Raw genomic sequence first — 6737 nt, 5'->3', positions numbered from 1 at the left:
AAAAAAAAAAAAAAAAAAAAAAAAGAGAGAATGAATAAAATAGAAAAATTATATTATGTTTTTTAAAATTATTTGGTAGATAATTTAATGTAATGATGTGTATATTTTTAATTAAATATATGATATTATTAAAATTTTAAAATTAATTTATAAAGAAGTAGAATTTATAATTTAAATAAATTTAATTTATAAAATTTTATATTATGTTTTAATATTTGATAAAATTATCGATATAAAAATAAATATAATTTTGTCATCATAATGACATTTTGAATTAAGATAACTGATTTCTTAATAATGAAAAATATTATAAACAAAGATAATTATTATTTTGAAATAATAATATTCTTTATTTATTCTTTTTTTTTCTTTTTTTGTTAATTTCAGATCATATGAGAATTACGAAAAGCATCGGTTACGTTCGTTCGACATTCGTAAACTTTCGTTTTCATTCGGGGTAAATCGGGGGCAATCGGCTTGGCGGGTAGTTTTGCGGTCGCGTGGCTTCGTCCGGCTTTCAGTTTATAGATACCGTTCTGTGAAGTAACATCGTGACGTGTGAATTGAATTTCAAACTTTTTTTTTTGTGCTTTTTGAACAATAAGTGATACAATCAGTGAATAATTTTAAACTATGACAACTACACGACATCATAGAACATGGTTTAACTACGTTTTTCGCAGTATTTTTTAAGGTAAGCGAAAAATGTTTTTGATTACATTAAATTAATTATCAACGTATCGTGAATAACAACGAATTAAATATAATTATAATATTAAAGCATTTATTTTTTGTATTAAAAGTATTTTTAATTCGTAAATACATATCTTAATATATTATATATACCAGTATAATATATATACCAATATTTTTTGATAATTATTATCGATTGTTCATTAAAATCGATCGATATAATTTTGTAATTTTTTCTTCGTAGTTTTTTCGATCTTATAAATCGAGAAATTGAAAATATGGTTCTTCTTTATTGTAAAGAGTGATAATCTTTTGCGCATTTTATTTGCTCTTTTGTCAATAGAATATTAGTCGGTTGATATTTATCAAACCGACTAATATTTTCATCAAATCTAACAATATGTTAGATATGTACGATATATGGTTAATAGCTACAGGAAATATCGAAATATATGAAACTCGATATATTGGATAATATTATTTGTAGTTTCTAAAAAAATTTCGTGATATGTTTGTTATTGTTATATGAAATATTATTTATTATTTATGTAATTAATAATTGTTTTAATTAATTAGTGGCTTTTATTTTGATAACTCAAAATACTTATTTTAAAAATAATTATTTTTAAATAAAAATATCTTGTTATTGAATTATCATTAATTAGAAAATCATGTTAATTTAATCAAATATTCGAATCGCGTATATTATAATTTGCATTTCTATATATATATGAGAATATATATATAGATCTCATTTTATTTTTACATCGCAATACTAAAAATATAATAAAAATTATATGAAACCGTTTTAGACCATCTGTCGTTCTTAGAAACTCGAGGTCATCGTAAACAGATTTTTTTCTTTTCAAGGATCTAATAATGCTCGAAACGTAAATACGAACTTTACAAAAACGTATGCCAATATACATACATATCGTATATATGAATGTAAATAGAATAATGTCTCATAGTAACAGACGAAAAAGGAAAACAGACGATTGGCATGAAAATTTTTAAATTTTATATTTAAATAGTTCTTTTTTATAATAGTTCTCTTAAATAATCATTATAAGATACAATCAAAATTTTCGTTCTAAATCTAATTGAAATTTTTTTTCAATAAATTAAATAAAAGAAAAGCGATCAGAGAAGTTTAATCAATCTTTGAATTTAATTCGTAGAAACATCGAAACATACTTTAAATTAATTAAAAATAAATGTGCAAAATGATAATATATGTCAGTATTGTTTATAATAATTAATATGAAGCTTGACGAAAGAAATATTTTATTTTAACATACATATGATTGATGAAATGTTTATAACATATGACGTTGAATATATGAATTTCTTATAATCTGATGTTTCAACGTAATAATTCTCAAGATTTTAATAATTTTCTAATTCTTCACATTCATTTCACTTTTAAGTGTCTTGAAAAAAATTGTATCTTCTTTTCGATAAAAATTTTAAATTATTCATGATTTAACAAATCAATTATGAAATTATCAAGCGATAATTTCTTTATCGTTCTCATTGATCCTCGATCGATGAAACACACGATTTACGTGTTTTCGATAACATCTGATGCCCGCATCTCATTTTTCGATCGATTGAATTCCTAATATTTGAAAATTTATCTATTCCCCCATAACATACAGAGAAGCGTAAACTGGACAAAGAATATCCAGGAACGGTCGTATGGAATAGTTGATAAATGGGAAAATAATGCATATCGCACCGAGCTGCTCCTCTGCAGGAATGTAAATCATTCGCGACTGTTTTCCTCTCTCAGGAACGAAGTTCTGTTCGTCGAACGGCAAATAAATTCAACGTTTGCTATCCTCGTTTTTCATGAACTGTCTCGACCGTCATTTCGAAATCGATCTTTTATTATACGCCTGGTGTTCTTCATCAAATCGTGTTCTTCTAATCCATGTAAATAATCGCTCGAGCGCATTGTTTTACACATTGGTTAAGAATTCATATTTTCGCGAAATTTATGTACTCAATCTTCTCTTCTTCCTCTTGTTAAAACTATCGTTATTTTATTCAACGAAATAAATTAATCAGGATTAAAATTATTGCGATCTTGAAACTTCGAAGAAATACATCAAATTATCGAGAACGATGATAAAATGGAGTTTATATTTACTAACTTCATTTTGTCTGGAGGTAATTTTTATCATATTAGAACGTTAGACAGAAAAACAAGAAAAAAGAAATATTTTAATTATCGTAAAAAAAAAAAGAAACTCTCATGGAAAATGCACGAATGTTTTTGCGAATTATTTAATTCTCTCGAATATGGTTTTTTCCGATGTTGATATTGGCAAACGCAGTAGATGTAAGAATGATTGCACATGTCAGAAACTCGTAAATAAAATCAGACATGCATTGGACATGTGTGGTACCTGGCCCGGAGAGCATAAATCAGCGCGACACGTGTTTTGCACCATTGTGCGACCGTCTTTCGGTTATACTATATCAGAACTAGGCCAAATTAGAAATTCTCTCGTCTCTTTACGTGTAATCCAAAATTCCATTCGAAACATATTCCTTCCTTAGATCATCATATTAATCAGATCGCACATTAATTTTTTAATTCCATTGTTCGAGAATCGAATAATTTTTTTTTCTTTTAATAATAAAAATGACAAATAAATAATTAGAGATGTCAAGATTTTCGAGATCGTATATTTTCGAGAAGGATATAAAGCACTTCGTCACACTCGGAGTAACTTGATCGAGCAAACTGAAATAACATGGATTTTTTCACAGGAAGAATTATGATTGACTTATAACGATCGTTTCGCAAAGCACCAGTCGCGAAATTTACACGCGTTCAGAATAGAGCAAGACTCTGCCGGGCTATATCCTATAAATACTGGTTTATTGCTAACACGTGGTACTAGAGTAAATGCACAAATTGTGTTTCGTTATGGAAATTTCAATTGATGGCGGAACAGTGAAACGGGCAAATTAAGTTTCATCGACAATTACTCTTCTATTTCGGTTTTGTACTTGCTTTGAACAATTTATATCACTTTACATTCTCGTTTTCATTAATTCATTTTCATTATTTGATTATGTTTTCATTATATCGTGATCACGTTTGTTCGAAATCGAACGATTTTCTCATTTTTTGTCATTTTTATCGCGTGACGTATTAGAATACTAGAAAAATGGGAAACAAATTGCGCTATGATATATTCGCGCGATATTTAATTTTCTTATCAGTAACGAGAATAAATTGTTACTTAGAAATTTGTTACACAGTTGCGCAACTGTCGATAAACTCGAAAACTTTTTTATGCATTCGTATCGTCGAATGTCATTAGATTCCACGATGTTTACCAATCGATTCTCGATTTCCGATCCGTTCTCGATTTCCGATCCGTTCAATCCCGAGATATCACTGACCGAAAAACCGTAACTACGTCTAGCGACTTTTGTCATAGAAAATTTTGATTGTCAGCCAGAAATTCGAATTCGTTTGGCAACGAGCCCGTTCACTATCGACATTGATGTGTATTTTTTTGGGGGGAGGGAGGGAGGGGGAAAGAAACTAATCGATTTTCTGTTTTGACTTGTTGTTCTTCTCGTAAAAAATAGTCTCCATTTGTATGGAGTTTCGAGCGTATTTTAAACACGCGATGATTTCACGCGAAAAAACGTGATTTGTAAGCTTTTAGCAAAGTTTGGTTTTCGTGAGGCGAGAGATTTGAGAAAAAAGTTTATTCTGATTGAACGAATCGAGTTATTCGATACGTAGCGAGATACGTGGAAATTAGATTAGAAAGTTGCGAAATCAATTTAATTTTTTCTTCGAAATGAATAATTAGCAGGCATGATAATACTCGTCGAATATGATATTTTTATCGAGATTTATCCTCGGTGTTTGGTTTTATTACATTCGAAATTTACGTCAAATACTGTTAAGCAGTAGTGGAACAGGATAATGGAAAACCAATTAGGCTAAGTACATCGAAAGTTTTTACGTGGAAAAAGTTGCAGGATTAAATCGATCGTTATCAACGTTGAGAAAATTCATGTTCCGATGAGGCGTTTTGCGATGAAGTGCGATTTGACACTGGAAAAGGAACAAGATCGTGTAAAAAGATTTTCTCCAAATTTTTCCTGTATAAATTTGTCCTCTTAATTGCACCTCGATTTTCAATTAACGGAATTATCATTCTTAATTTAAGTTTGATATTCTGGAATTATCGTGATCGTATCGTCTTGCATTCCATTTTCTTTGCGATGCACGAGTTTCTGTTGCATAATACAAATACAATTATCTTTAAGTATCTGTCACACGTATAAACGTTTTTTTACAATAACAATTCTTGTACGTCTCATCTCGAGTTGCAGTATTTTTGTCTTGGATATCATTAATGCAGACATCAGTCTTGGCATAAATAAAATATTTACTTTAAGAAAAATTGTACGTTGTATTATTACAGGATGTCGGTTGTCGTTTAACGCGATAACGTCGAAGAAATTAAAATGATTGCTCGATGATGGATAAGATAAGATAAATTATGCAAATTGGCAAAACATTTTTTTTCCTGTTAAATTCCATTTATCCATTTGCCATTTCCAAGTATCGAGATCTTTACGATCACTTGAGATATAAATCTTCCGTAAAACGAAGAGACGTCGCGTCGATGCTCCTTTTTCGCAAGATCTTATCACAAATCTAAAATTAGCGGGGCTAACGAGCTTTGACGAACAATTTATACGCGAACGAAACGGAAGTTTGGCGTAAACTTCTTTCGTCGCGTGTCATTTTCGTAATTATACGTGACAGAATATGCACGACACCGTGTTGACTTATTTCTCTTCTTCAAACTCATCATTCGTCTCCGTATAATTTATGATCCATGATCGTGAAAATTATGAGCCGAGGTTGCATTCAACTTGCATTCAAAATTCTCAGACTCGCGCAATCGAGAAAAGAGAATGGAGATGCCAGGTTAAATGCATTTTCGTTTCAACGAGAGAAAATTATGGACTATTAACGAAATGAATTATAAAATACACAAAAAAAAAATATATAACTAAAATGTCAAAATATCCGTAATTATTATCCTTTTGAATTTACTCTCCTTTGAATTTCGAATCCTTTTTCTTTCGAAATAGTGTTTTTCAATTTTCCAAAGAGGTTCGATCATTTAAACCGCCTTATTGTTAATTAAATTCATTGGTCGCATAATAAAATTCTGAAATCTTGTGTAGGGCAATAGGTCGCGGAAGTGCAGGTGCATTTTGCAGAAGAATCGATGAGAATTCGATTAAGAAGCTCATCGATTGGAACGATTAAGAAAATCGGTTTCGCGAAAATTGGTTGGATCGCGTGTACGCAATTCCACGGAATACAATTCGAATTTGCCCGGTCGGATTCATTTCATTTAATTGAATGCAAAATCGATAGGCCGAATTTTGATGAAATTTAACTAAAGATTATTTAAAGTTGGCCGCGAGGAAGCTATCGGTGGCCGGAAAAATTTTTAGTCGATTTCGAGTAATTGCGTAATTTGCTCGATGGAAAGTCGAGTTCGTTATATACGTTCCACTTAACGAGGGATGAATTTACGTACATATCCCCCTTTTGTTTTCCTCCATGTTTTTGATCCACGATTTGCCGCGTCGCTTATCTAATGCAGCGATAATTACACGGCAGATTGTTGAAGCGAGCAGCGAGAATCGTGTACTCGAAACTTTCTAAACTGCTCGTTAACGAGGGGAATACGGAATGTTCGTAGAAATGCATTATTCATGTGATCTTTCGTGGGGCGAAAAAGAAGGCAAATGACGTCCAGTTTCTTCGTTGATCTCGAGATCATAAGTCGTGCATATCGAGAGCAAGTTAATTTCGTGTGGCGGAGATCGTAATTTTCTCAATCTTCCCTTTTTCTTAATCGAAATTGTTCCAAAGGTTCTCTGTAATTTGAAACTCGACCGATCGTCTTCCACGATTTTCACGGTGCATGATGAAAAACGATCGAACGAGAGTCGAAACAAATCGTACTGGATCGAGA

At 30.9% G+C, this 6737-nt stretch overlaps 1 protein-coding gene across 6 annotated transcripts in view; it reads left to right on the top strand.

Moving 5' to 3' along the window:
* The first annotated feature begins 503 nt into the window (after positions 1-503).
* The window catches only part of LOC102681972 (QRFP-like peptide receptor), a 51002-nt gene continuing 44768 nt past the window's right edge, over positions 504-6737 (top strand). For 2 of the 6 annotated variants that reach the window (XM_006610897.2, XM_031508246.1), the window contains exon 1: positions 505-694. The gene's annotated coding sequence lies outside the window, so the exon portion shown is untranslated. Of the gene's footprint in view, positions 699-6737 lie in introns of all 6 variants that reach the window. The other 4 variants (XM_006610895.2, XM_031508244.1, XM_006610896.2 and 1 more) reach the window with 3 other exon arrangements.

The sequence above is a fragment of the Apis dorsata genome, unplaced genomic scaffold, assembly GCF_000469605.1.
Source record: "Apis dorsata unplaced genomic scaffold, Apis dorsata 1.3 scaffold_82, whole genome shotgun sequence".
NCBI lineage: Eukaryota > Metazoa > Arthropoda > Insecta > Hymenoptera > Apidae > Apis > Apis dorsata.
The sequence above is the reverse complement of the archived record's forward strand: the minus strand, read 5'-3'. Positions and strand labels throughout refer to the sequence as shown.